The 13,764-nt window shown below is 34.7% G+C and overlaps 1 protein-coding gene across 2 annotated transcripts in view; it reads right to left on the reverse strand.

Moving 5' to 3' along the window:
* CSMD3 (CUB and Sushi multiple domains 3) overlaps positions 1-13,764 on the reverse strand; it is a 1,328,729-nt gene that overhangs the window by 487,355 nt on the left and 827,610 nt on the right. The window lies entirely within an intron of this gene.

Below are 13,764 nucleotides of genomic sequence, written 5' to 3' on the forward strand. Positions count from 1 at the left end.
CAGAATAAATAAAGCTAGTAAGCCAGATAACAAGACACCAGCAAATATTGCATTCTATACAAGAAACAGGAAGATAAGTCCCAAAGAAACATGATAAGCCTCCAAATGACATAAAAGAGTTGGGATAACTAATTATGGAGGTTCAAACAAATATACTTAATAAGTTCAATGAAATAGCTAAAGAGAGTAAGGATACTATGATACTGGGTGAGCACAAAGAATTTAAAAGCATACATAGAACTTATGGGAATGAAAGGCACAATAAATGAAATTAAACATACACTAGAGGTGTACATCAGCAGATTTGAGGAGGCAGAAAAAAGAAGCAGTGAACTTGTGAGCTTGAAGACATGGCTTCCTAAAGCAAACATACAAAAGAACAGATAAGGAAAAGAATAGGCAAAAATTTGAACAGGTTCTCAGGGAACTAAATGACAGCAAGAAATGTGCAAACATATGTGTTATGGGTGTTCCAGAAGTAGAAGATTAGGGAAAAAACGCAAAAGGAATATTTGAAGAAATAATGGCAGAAAATTTCCCAACCCTGTTGGAGAATATAGATATTCAAGTCTAAGAAGCACAATGTAATCCCATCCAAATAAATCTGAATAGGACTACTCTAAGACACATACTAATCAGAATGTCAAATGCCAAACACAAAGAGATAATTCTGAGAGCAGCAAAAAAATGTGATGCATCACATTCAAGGAACACCCATAAGATTAAGTGTTTATTTCTCATCAGAAAACGTGGAGACAAGAAGGCATTGGTATGATATATTTAAGATTCTGAAAAGAAAAACTGCCAGTCATGAATCTTATATCTAGCAAGATTAACTTCCAAAAAATGAAGGTGAGTTTAGAATATTCATAGGTAAACAGAAACTGAGAGAGTTTGTGACCAAGAGACTGACTTTGCAAGAAATACTAAAGGGAGAGCTAGAGTCTGAAAAGAAAAGACAAGGGAGAGGATTGGAGAAGAATCTAGAAATGAAGATTAATCTGTAGAAGTAACTAAAGTTGTAAAAAGAGTGTTGAAAATAAAATATGGCAGATAAAACCCAAAAGTAAAAATAGGTAAAGTCAGAAATGCCTTTAAAGTAATACAATTGAATGTTAATGGATTAAACTCCCAAATCAAAGACACAGAATCTCAGGATGGATAAGAAAATATGAGCCATTTATATGCTGTCTATAGAACACTCCCCTCACACCCAAGGATACCAGCAGATTGAAAGTGAAAGCCCAGAAAAAGATATTCCACACATGCAGTAAACAAATAAACAAAAAGCAAACAAAAAGTAGGAGTAGCTATATTTATATCAGATGAAAAAGACTTTAAAAGCAAATATATTATTAGATACAAGGAAGAATACTATATATTAATAAAAGGGGTAATTGACCAGAATGAAATAACTATTGTAAATGTATATGTGCTGAACCAGGATGCCCCAAATTACATGAAGAAAACACTGGCAAAACTGAAGGGAGAAATAGATGTCTCTATAATAATTGGTGGAGAGTTCAATATAACACTCGCAGCATTAGCTAGTACATCTGGGCAGAAGATCAATAAAGAAAGAGAGAGCTTGAAAAATAGGACAAATGGACTAAACCTAATAGAGATATACAGAACATAACACCCCCAAAGAGCAGGATATAAAACTTTCTCAAGTTATCATGGATCTTTCTCCAGGATAGATCATACATTGGGTCACAGAGTAGATCTCAATAAAATCAACAAGGTCAAAATTGTACAAAGCTCTTTCTCTGATCATAATAGAACAAAGTTGGAAATCAACAACAGGTGGAAAAAAAGATAAATCACAAATATGTGGAGATTAAACAACATTTTCTTAAATGATCTGTGGGTCAAAGAAGAAATTGCAAGATAAAGCAATAAATATCTTGAGAGGGATGACAATGAGAGCACACATATCAGAACCTATGAGATGCAGCAAAAGCAGGGCTGAGAAGGAAATTTGTAGACTTCAATGTTTACATTTAAAAAGGAAGAAAGAGCTAAAATCATTGACCTAACTGCACAGCTGAAGAAATAGAAAAAGAACAGCAAACAATTCACAAAGCAAGCAGAAAGAATGAAATAAAGATTAGAGCATAATTAAATTAAATTGAGGAAAAAAAAGATAATAAACAAAACCAAAGTCAGCTCTTTGAGATTAACAAAATTCACAAAACCTTAGCTAGACAAGGAAAAAAAGTGAGAATATGAAATAAAATAAAAAATAAAAACGGGGATGTTACTATTGACCCCACAGAAATAAAAGTCATCATAAGAGGATAGACAATAGAACATAGACAATGTTGGTGAAATGGAAGAAATCATAGGAACATATGAAAAACCTATCCTGACCCTAGAAGAAACAGAAGATCTCAACCAATCACAAGTAAAGAGATTAAAACAGTCATCAAACAACTCCCCAAAATGAAAAGCCCAGGACCAATATTTTCATAGATGAGTTCTACCAAGCATTCAAAGAAGATTTAATACCAATCTTATACAAACTCTTCCATAAAACTGACCAAAAAAAAAAACTAACAGACTCATTCTGTGGAGTCAATATCACCCTAATACCAAAGCCTGGTAAAGATAGTACCAAAAAAAGAAAATTATAGACCCATTTCCCTAAAGAATACAGATGCAAAAATCCTCAACAAAATATTTGCACAGTGGTTTAACACAAGAAAATCAATCAACATAATAGACCAAATGAATAAATCAAAGAAAAAAAATCACATGATCCTATCGATTAATGCAGAAAAAGCATTTGACAAAATATAACATCCTTTCTTGAAAAAAATACTACAAAAGATAGGAGTTGAAGGACAATTTCTCAACATGATAAGGGCCAAATATGAAGAAAGCACAAGTATCATTGTACCAAATGGTGAATGACTGAAAGCTCTTCTACTGAGATGGGGAACAACTCAAGGATGCCCACTGTCACCAATGTTGTTCAATATAGTGCTAGAGATTCTAGCTAGAACAATCAGGCAATAAAAAGAAATAAAAAAAATCCAAAACAGAAATGAAGAAATATGTCTTTAACTATTTGCAGATGACATAATCATATACCTAGAAAATCACCAAAAATCTACACAAAATTGCTAGGGCTAATAAGTGATTTCAGTAGAATGGCAAGATACAAGATTAATATGCAAAAATCAGTCCTGTTTCTGTATACTAGTAATGTGAAATATGAGGAAGAAATCAGAAATAAAATTCCCTTTACAATAGCAACAAAAAGAATCTAATATTTGGGAATAAATCTAATCAAGTATGTAATGTACTTGTATTCAGAAAACTACAATGCATTGCTAAAAGAAATTTTAAAAGACCTAAATAAATAGAAGAACATTCTATGCTCAAGGATTGGAAGACTAAATATCCTTAAGATGCTAATTCCATTCAAAATGATATACAGGTTCAAGACAATCCTGAAAAAAATCTACCAGCATTTTTTAAATGGAAAACACAGTTACCAAATTTATTTGGAAAGGTATTTATTTATTTGGAGTAACCAGAAACATCTTAAAAAGGAATAGCAAAGATGGAGGTCTCTTACTTCCAGACTTTAAATCATATTACCTAACTACAGCAGTAAAACAGCATAAGATTGACATAAAGATAGACAGACAGACCAATGGAACTGAATTGATGGTTCAGAAACAGACCCTCATAAATATGGTGAAGTGGTTTTTGACAAGGCTGTCAAACATATCCAGCTGAACGTAAGAGTCTATTCAACATATGGTGTTGGGAGAACTGGATATTCATACCCAAAAGAATGAAGAGAACCCCTATCTCACATCTTATGCAAAAATTAACTGAACATGGATCAAAGACCTGAATATAAAAGCTAGACCCATAAAGCTTCCAGAAGAAAATGAAGGAAAGCATCTTCAGGACCTATTGGTAGATGGAGGATTCTTAAACCTTACACTGAAAGCATGAGCAAGGAATGTATACATGGATAAATGGGACCTCTTAAAATTTAAGTACTTTGGCAAGTCAAAAGACTTTATGAAGAAGGTGAAAAGGCAACCTACCCAATGGGATAAAATATTTGGAAACCACATATCCAATAAGGGTTTGATTTTCATTCTATATAAAGAGATCATACAACTCAACAATAAAGAGCAAGCAATACAATTAAAAAATGGGTAAATGACTTAAATATACATCTCTCCAAAGAGGAAATACAAGTGGTCACAAAGGACAGGAAAAAATGTTCATATCACTAGCTATTAGGGAAGTGCAAATCAAAACAATGAGATATTTCACACTGCATAAAATGCCAATATTCAAACAAAACAAAACAAAAAGCAATAAGTGCTGGAGAGGAGGTGGAGAAATAGGAACTCTCCACTGTTGGTGGGAATGTAAAATAGTGCAGCCTCTATGGAAGACAGTTTAGTGGTTCCACAGGAAACTAAATCTAGAACTGCCATATGATCCAGCAATTTTTCTACAATAAATATATCCAGAAGAGCTGAAAACTGGGACTTGAACAGACATTTGTACATTGATGTTCATAGCAGTGTTATTCACAATTGCCAAAAGATGGAAACAAACCAAGTATCTATCCTCCAATGAATGGATAAACAAAAAGTGGTAAATGCATGATGGAATACTATGCTGTTATAAGAAGAAATGAAATTGGGACACATATGGTAACATGTTTGAAATTTGAAAACATCATGCTAAGTGAAATAAGCTAGACACAAAAAGAGAAATTTGCATGGTCTCACTAATATGCACTAAACACAAAGAATAAATGCATTGAATCAAAGTGTAGAGTATAGGTTATTAGGAAATAAGAGGAGGACTGAGATTGATGGGGTACTGATGCTTAATGTATGTAGAAATTTCAAACTGTGAAAATGTAGAAATGCAAAATTTGATGGTAACACATTATAATGAGAACTAACGCAGCTCATTTACAAATGGGATTGTGGCTGAAAAGTGTAGTCTAGGGATGTAAATGTCAATTAAAAGAAAGCTAGAGAGTAATCTGAGGACTGAATAACACAATGATCCCGAGGTGGATGAGAATCATGGTTAATAGTACAAATACAGTAATGTCCTTCTATGAACTAGAAGAAATATACAACGTTATTGCAAGGGGGCAAGAATGTGGGAGAAACATGGAGAAAATACAACCTATGGACCATAGTTAACAGCAATAATGTAATATTTTTGCATCAATGCCAAAGATGTACTATGCTAATAATAGGGAGGCATCAAAAAATATACCAAATGTATAGTATAGACCATACTTAGTGGTAATAATCTGATATCTCATGATTAGTAACAAATTTTCCACAACAATGTAGTGTGTTTGTGGAGGGGTATTGTATGGGAATTCCACACATGTGCATGAATGTTTTGTAAGTTCAAAACCTCTGTAATAAAAATGTTTTAAAAAGTAATGTCTGAAGAATTGATTCTCAAAAAACCTGAATTTTCTGAAAATTTCAAGGAAAATCTTTTCATGTTTATAATAGGAGTAAAGCTTTATGGTGAATGGTTTACATTATATCTCCACTTCCTCCTCTAAGACACTCAAGTAACATAAAAAGAGCACATAGTAATACTCAGCACTCCCTTCATACTTTTCTGTCACTTCACTTTGCCAAAGGTAACTACACTCTCAATTTCTAATAGCACAGAGAATAGTTTACTGACTACACACAAACATAATAGTTTATGTTACGGAAACACACATCATGGCTCTTTTGACTTTTTTTTACTCAACATTATGTTTGTGAGATTCATTTCTGTTGTGTTTGGTTGTAACCTGTTTATTTTCGGTGATGTATTCCATTTCGTGAACATACCACATTCATTTATCTGTTCAAGTGTTGATAGTCATTTAGATAGTTTTCAGTATGGCAAAAATGCAGATAGTGCTGCTGTGAACATTTGAGTACAAGACTTATGATGAACATATGGAATTATTTCTGTTGAATACATATCTAGGAGTAGAATTACTGGACCATGTTGAATATATGTGTACAGCTTTAGTATTGCCAAACAGTTTTACAAAGGGGCTGTGCCAATTTACATTTTTATCACACAGTGTATGAGAGGTCTGGCTGCTACACATCTTCTCTGACATAATTTTTTATTTTTTCACTTGTTCCATTTGAATGAGTGTACTGTTATTGCACTGTGATCTCATGTTAGTTATAAAAAATATTTTCTAGAACACACATTCAAAGCTAGCAATTGTATGTACACATGTGTGTATACACACAATGTACTCTGTGTAAGGCACCATACAGAATCAAGAATGACTCCATGTGCATTCTTCTATTGAAATGCTTTATTTATTTTAATTGACCTACAATCTTCACCAAAATGTATTTTTTTTTTTTAGGAATTCTTAAGTCCTAAAGTAGTTAAAAAAAAATATTACTCTTTTATATTTTAGTTCCAAATGCTATAAATTCTTGGAATCCTCATAGATTAAAAAATAGTGATAGAAAATTAACAAAAACAAGTAAGCTAAAAACACAAACAATGAAAAGCCAAGGTTTTAAATGTATAATGAATGAATTGAGATTTGGGAAAACCATTTGAAGATGCACAATGATATTATTACTAGTTTGACAAAACTTTTTTTCAAAACTTAACAGAATTTTCTTTTCTGCCACGAGCAAGAATATCAATGTCCTTTTAGAGGGAGTCCAGAAATTGAGTCTGTCTTTCAAATATTCTTCAGTATAAAAGTGTTAATTGCTACTAACCAGATGTGAATGGGAATTGAATGTCCATGGCAAGGAAAAGATTCTTTGTCATCTTGATTAGCTATTATCTAAATTTAAAGAACACCTTTACAGTAAAATGTTTAAATAAATCAGTCTGATTTCAGCTGTAGAGTAAAACTAAGAAAAAGTAGATAACAGATGATTAGAAAGGGAAATGACCTTAAAAAATAATATGCAGGCAGCGGACTTGGCCCAGTGGTTAGGGCGTCCATCTACCACTTGGGAGGTCCGCAGTTCAAACCCCGGGCCTCCTTGACCCGTGTGGAGCTGGCCCATGTGCAGTGCTGATGCGCACAAGGAGTGTCCTGCCACGCAGGGGTGTCCCCCGGGTAGGGGAGCCCCACGCGCGAGGTGTGCACCCCTTAAGGATTGCCGCCCAGTGCGAAAGAAAGTGCAGCCTGCCCAGGAATGGTGCCGCACACATGGAGAGCTGACACAACAAGTTGATGCAACAAAAAGAAACACAAATTCCCTTGTTGCTGACAACAACAGAAGCTGACAAAGAAGACGCAGCAAATAGACACAGAGAACAGACAGCTGGGGCGGGGAGTGGGGTAAGGGGAGAGAAATAAATAAATAAATCTTTAAAAAAAAAATGTGTATACAATTTGCATTTTTTTTAGAACAAAGTGCTTATTTTGATATATATATATATGAATTAAACTGTAGGAAAATTTAAAAATCCTATTAGAGATGCAAACAATACTGCTGCCAAGTATTACTTAGCTTCTCTCAGCTTCAGTTTCCCCATCTGTAAAATGGGCTCTAATAAGGTTGTCTTGAAATTTAAATTAGACATCATATAATAATGATTTCACACAGTGCTTGGTTCAGGGGAGGGCTCAGTAGGTGTTGGTTAGTTGTTATTGTTCAGTCCTCCAAAATGAAAACTAAGTTGTTTTCTTTTGTTTTGCTTTTTTTTCATGTCGCTTTGCCTTGGCCAGCCACTTTGTAAAAGGAAGCTGTTATTTATCAGATTATGGCTTAAATTATAGAATGTGTTGTCACTACTGCAGAAAACAACTTAAGAACGTCAAAGCTCCAGTAATGGTCAATTAATCCCAACAAAAAATTATATTAAGAACATGCTATATTCTAGGCATTATGGAATGTAACTATTGATAAGACAAAAAATAACTCTTGGTCTATCTGAGGAAAAAGACTCATAAACCAAAATTTCAAAATATTCTGCTAAGCAGTATAAAGGTGTGTATTAGTCAGCCAAAGGGGTGCTGATGCAAAATACCAGAAATTTGCTGGTTTTTATAAAGGGTATTTATTTGGGGTAGGAGCTTACAGATACCAAGCCATAAAGCATAAGTTACCTCCCTCACGAAAGCCTATTTTCATGTGTTGGAGTAAGATGGCTGCTGACATCTGCGAGGGTTCAGGTTTCCTTGGTTCCTCCCTTCCAAGGTCTTGCTTCTCTTTCTTCTGTGAGCTTACTTCCCGGGACTCCAGTTTAAGGCTTCAGCATCAAACTCCAACATTAAAACTCCAACATCAAAAACCTTAACTCTGTCCTTTACCGTTCCTTTTATCTGTGAGTCCCTGCCCACCAAAAGGTGGGGACTCAACGCCCTACTGGCACAAGAGGTTTACATAATTACTTAATCAAATAATCCTATGAATTCAATATAATCTAATATGCCCAGAGGAAAAGGTAAGTTTACAAACATAATCCAATATTTCTTTTTGGAATTCATCAATCCTTATTAAGGTAATTTATGTTACAGTCATGAATCTGAATTATTTTAAAATTACTTTAGAATTTTATTTATGTACAACAATAAAAATGTGATATAACAATATGAAAAGACATTTGGGGTGAGTCAAAATATCTAGGTTTTAGTTGCCTTCAGGGTCCATTTGACTCTTTGAAAACATCTGTTTGTTTGTCTGATTTTTCATCTGTGAATTTAAAGATCAGTACTATGCTTTATTTAAGGACAATCTCACATCTAAGAGCCTCTACTTTTTTTTATGTATTTTTTTCTCACAGTCTCCGGAAAACTACATATTATTTTTCACAGTAAAGAAAATATATTTCTTTATATCCATTTTGTTTTAGACATGTATTTTACAGCTATCCAAAGACAAATATTTCGGTACTTCTCAGACTCCTGAAAATTTCAAATAATCCAAGAAACTCCTTTGCAGATCATATTTTTAATCTTCACCAGAAACATCCTGAAGACATCTCTGTGCTCTCAAATATAACTAAGCTAACAGCAGCCTATGTTTCAAGTACCCATCCTCCTCCTGCAAAGTACTTCACCAGGCTGAGGAAGGCTGCCAGCCCCTGCCGGGTGCAACCATCTTCTGCTACCACCACAGCCCCAAGCCAGCAGCCATTCTGGGAGCCTTCAGAGTAGCACCTTATAGCTAGAGCTTGGGAGGTAAGTAAAGCATAATAGCATCTTGATTTCTAGAACACATTTAAGAAAAATTTCTTATGGTATTGTCAAAACTTGAATTGTGTCTCTCAAAAATGTATGTTTTACCATCCTGAGAAGCCCACATTTTCTAATAGAGCAGCAAGAATCCCCGAATACATGGGCTGTGTCTAGTGAAGAAGGACAGCGTATTAGGTCAGGCGCTTGATATTGATAGTTGTACTTATGAACCTTTCCTTATGAAATTCAAACAGGATAGCATTATATATTGCCTAAGAGTTACTTCCTGAAAGCCTTCTTTTGGTTCAAATGTGGTCCCTGTCCAAGCCAAACTTAGCATATAAACTCATTACCTTCTGTCCCCTGCTGTGGGACATGACTCTCAGGGATGATCCTCCCTGAAACTGAGGGATTATTACCAAGCACTAGCTATGACTCTGGAAAAAGACCTTGATCAAAAGGGTAAATATTAAATACAAATGGGTTTTTATGGCTAAGAAATTTCAAAATGAGTCCAGAGGTTGTGCTTATGCATGTCTCAGCAGGATCTTATTGAATGCCATGGTAAACAGTGTCTCAAACAGTGGGACTCATGAGGGCTCCAGAGATATCTAGACACCATATCTCAGGAATTCTCTACCCTGTCAACAGGCCTTACACTATTGTAACAGAGTTAGACTCATTTATAATTTCCCTACAAATGCCTCTTCTTCCCCATTTTATTTGAACCTATAATTAGCACTATACTTGTTAAATATATGTCCCAGAGACTTAAACCTTTGGTCTATTCATATTCTGGTTGAGTCCTGAATCTCAGCAGAGTTGCAACACTTACTCTCCAGTTCATCAGACTCATGCAGGACAACTGACAAAAGGAAGATGACAACATTCATTCAGAAAGTAGAGAGTGTCTGCAACTACAGTTCCATCCATCTCTTCCATGGGATCCAAGCTCCCTCTCAATCGGAGGCAGGGTAGGCATCCCCATTCCCAAATCCTCCAGGGTGAGGAATGAACAAATATAAGGGAGGGAAACAATTATGAACTAAAGTATACTTATTATTCTAGCAATGGAAGAATTTGCATCTTTGATATAAAGGCAGTTGCCACCAGAGGTTCTGAAGGAAGGGAAAGGAAAGAATATGTGCAACATGGGGGCATTTTTGGGGGGAAATTGGAATTTTCCTGCATTACATTTCAATGATGGATACAGGACTTTATAAATTTTGCAAAATCTATAACACTATGCAGAGCAAAGGGTAAACTTTGAACTGTAGTCCTTGCTTAGTACAATGCTTCAACATGTGTTCATCAGTTGTAACAAATGTACCTCACAAATGAAAGATGTTGTTAATGTGGGAAATTGTGGGAGGGGGAAGGGATGGGGTATATGGGAATCCCATATATTTTTTATATAACATTTATGTAATCTAAGCTTCTTTAAAAAAAAACACACATTTTTTAAAAAATGATATGTCGAAATCCTACTCCTCAGTAATTCAGAATGTGAAGTTCAGAATCTAGAATTAGGGTGGTTACAGATGGAATTAGGCAAATTAAAATGAGATCTTACTGAAGTAGGGTGGATCCTTAATCCAATGTGACAGGTGTCTTAATAAAGAGAAAATCTGGACACAGACATATCATCTGAGTCAGAAAATGCCACAGATTGCCAGAAAACCATGAGAAGCCATGAGAGAGGTGTGTGGAACAGATTTTCCCCAACAGACATTGAATGAAACATCACTCTTCAGACATCTTGATTTTAGATTTCTAGCCTCCAGAACTGTAAGACAATAACTTCCTTTTGCTCTAAGCCATCCAGTTTGTGGTACTATTGTTACTAGGAAACTAAGATAGGTACCATTGTAAACAAGGAGCAATATAGACTGTGTCTAACTGAATTTGAAACTAGTGAACAATTACATGTATTTAAACACCTTGGCTTAATGTTAAACGGGGAAGAAAAATAGGACAGATATAAGGATATAACTAATTATATCCTTATATATTCCTAGTTAAGATTCTCATAATCCCCTTAATAAAGTCGTGAAGATCATGTATTTTTTAAAGAAAAATTCTTAGTTTATAATGTAAGTGATTCCAGAAGACTATGAAACCATACATACATGGCATGTTCTTTGTTGTGTCAATGCAAACTGTATAAAGACTGGAGGGAATTACAAGAAACTTTTATCAGTGATTCTAATTGATGAGATTAAAAGTAATTTTAAAAATCTTTTTAAGTGTTATTTCTTTTCTATGATTAATATGCCATAATTTTATAATCAGAAACTCCTTCAAAACTACATAAAAGATACCAAGATAAAAAATGTGGATATTATAGAGAGATAGCTAAGACATTGGATGAGAGACTCCAGATTCAAAATGATCTCGCAAGAACTCTGGATCTAAACTGAAATAATGAAATAAAATAAGAGTGAATGTGAAAGCCTGCATAATAGAAAGATAGAAAAATAATAGATTGAAGATATAAAAAATCAATTGTGCACTGATAAAATTTTAAGGATTGGCCTTAATTACACTTTGCTGTTCCAATACTTTTAGAAAAATGAGTTATTAGATTTCATACTTGTTATAAATTAGCATTGTGACATGGCAGGAAAAGAGTAAATGAATACACATTTAGGCTTCATTAATGCAAATATGTTATGTGGAGTTAGACCATATTGTACAGTGTTTACTTCTGGAAAATCACATTTTAAAGTGACATGATACGTTGGACTACATTCAGAGAAGGGTGGTTAGAATGGTGATGACAATGAAAATAACATCTTATGATAAAGAACTAAAGGACTTGGAAATGTTCAGCCTGGGAGAAAAGGTTTGGGATAGTAGTATGAAAAATGTGGTGTTCACAGAATAGTGACTGACTCAGTGTATTCGAGGTCCTTTAGGTTGGTGCAGGTATTAAATTATGTGTTTTACATTTGTCTAATTTCAGAAGGTAGAACGGAGATGAACAGTTACAGAACAATTTTTAAATGATTAGAACTGTACAATAATTAAGTTTTCTCAAGGAGTAGAGGTATCAATATCAGACCAGTTCATCATGTTCCCAGAATGCTGTAGAAGTAATTGGTGTGCTGGGTGTGACTACATCACCTCTAAGATTTCTCTCAAGGTTAAGAGACTATCTCTGAGAGTTTGAATTTGGTAAATCCCCAAAATAAAAAGATAATATTTTTGAACTGTCCACAACTGTGGGTGTGGGCCCATTTGATTGGGCTATATCAGTGAAGAGTAACTCAGGTTGGATTTCTCCCACCTTACTGGAAATTATACAAATAGAGACATAGGGAGAAAGAAAGAGAAAGGAAGTCACCATTTCTATCCTGCCATGTAAGAGAGAGGACTGCAGGCAAATGGAGAAGCCTCGAGAGGCTGAGAAAGGTCCAAGAGTCTGGAATCAGAAGAACGCCAGAAGTATGAAGTCTCCAAGTGCCTGGGTCCACAGAGCAGGTCAAGGCTGAAGAGACAAACCATATGCCTGATAGCCCACAGCTGAACTAGGGAGGAAAGTGGAGCAGCTGAGACTGAGAGAGGAGGTTGGGCTATGTCTGGTCACCCACAACTGAGCTCTGGGAGATTATAGATTCTGGAGGGGAAGGCAGAGTCCTCAACATATATCTTGAAACAGTCTTCGACATGTGGCAGGACACCAGGATCACCAGAAGCTGACTTTGGTGAGAAAGCATCTCTGATGGTGCTTTGGTTTGGACAATTCATGGCCTCAAAACTGTAAGCTTTTACCCCAAATAAATCTCCTTATAAAAGCCAATACATTTCTGGTACTTTGCATAGGCAGCCCTCTGGCAAACTAAGGCACTCTCCTTCATATAACTTTGGACACACTTTGGAATAGTTGTACTTCAACTTTGTTGGTTCTTGAAAGAAAGACTTCTAAGTCTGCATGTAAATACAGATTTAATTAACACTTGCAACCTGTGAAGATGCAAAATCTTAAGTGTTAATTAAACCTCTATTTACATAGCAAGCAGTAAGTAGCCCTCCATTTTCTTGTATAATATGTGGGAGCTTATTTTAAACTCCATTAATCCACTGTGCACTGGATAATAGGATGCTTTGGTTAATATCCAGCAAAGAGCCTTGTATTTGGGAGAAAAATAATCACAGTTTACAAACTCTTCTACCTCATTTCTGCTGTTCAATACCAGAATACTCAATTTTAACATTTTTTTGCAATCATATTCTAAATTCACTATAGAAATCTAATTAAAACAGTCCCTGAATAATCTTCTCCCCAATGAAATGATATATAAATTTATAAAGCCAAATTTCATTAATGAAAACAAAATGAATTTAACTTTATTAAATACAAGATTTCTTTCTTAACATTCCAACTGTATTTTCTCATTGGTAGGATTTTATTCTTTGTTGGTTTTGCTTTTGTTTTTTTGTTTATTGTGGACATTTTATTAGTAAAAATCAAAAGGAACAATATAACAACAGAACTAAAAGGAAACCTACTTCTGAAAAGCAATTTTTAAAAAGTATAAATTAACTTTGCCTAAAAGATGAATATGAAGAGA

Source organism: Dasypus novemcinctus, chromosome 14 (genome assembly GCF_030445035.2).
Source record: "Dasypus novemcinctus isolate mDasNov1 chromosome 14, mDasNov1.1.hap2, whole genome shotgun sequence".
NCBI lineage: Eukaryota > Metazoa > Chordata > Mammalia > Cingulata > Dasypodidae > Dasypus > Dasypus novemcinctus.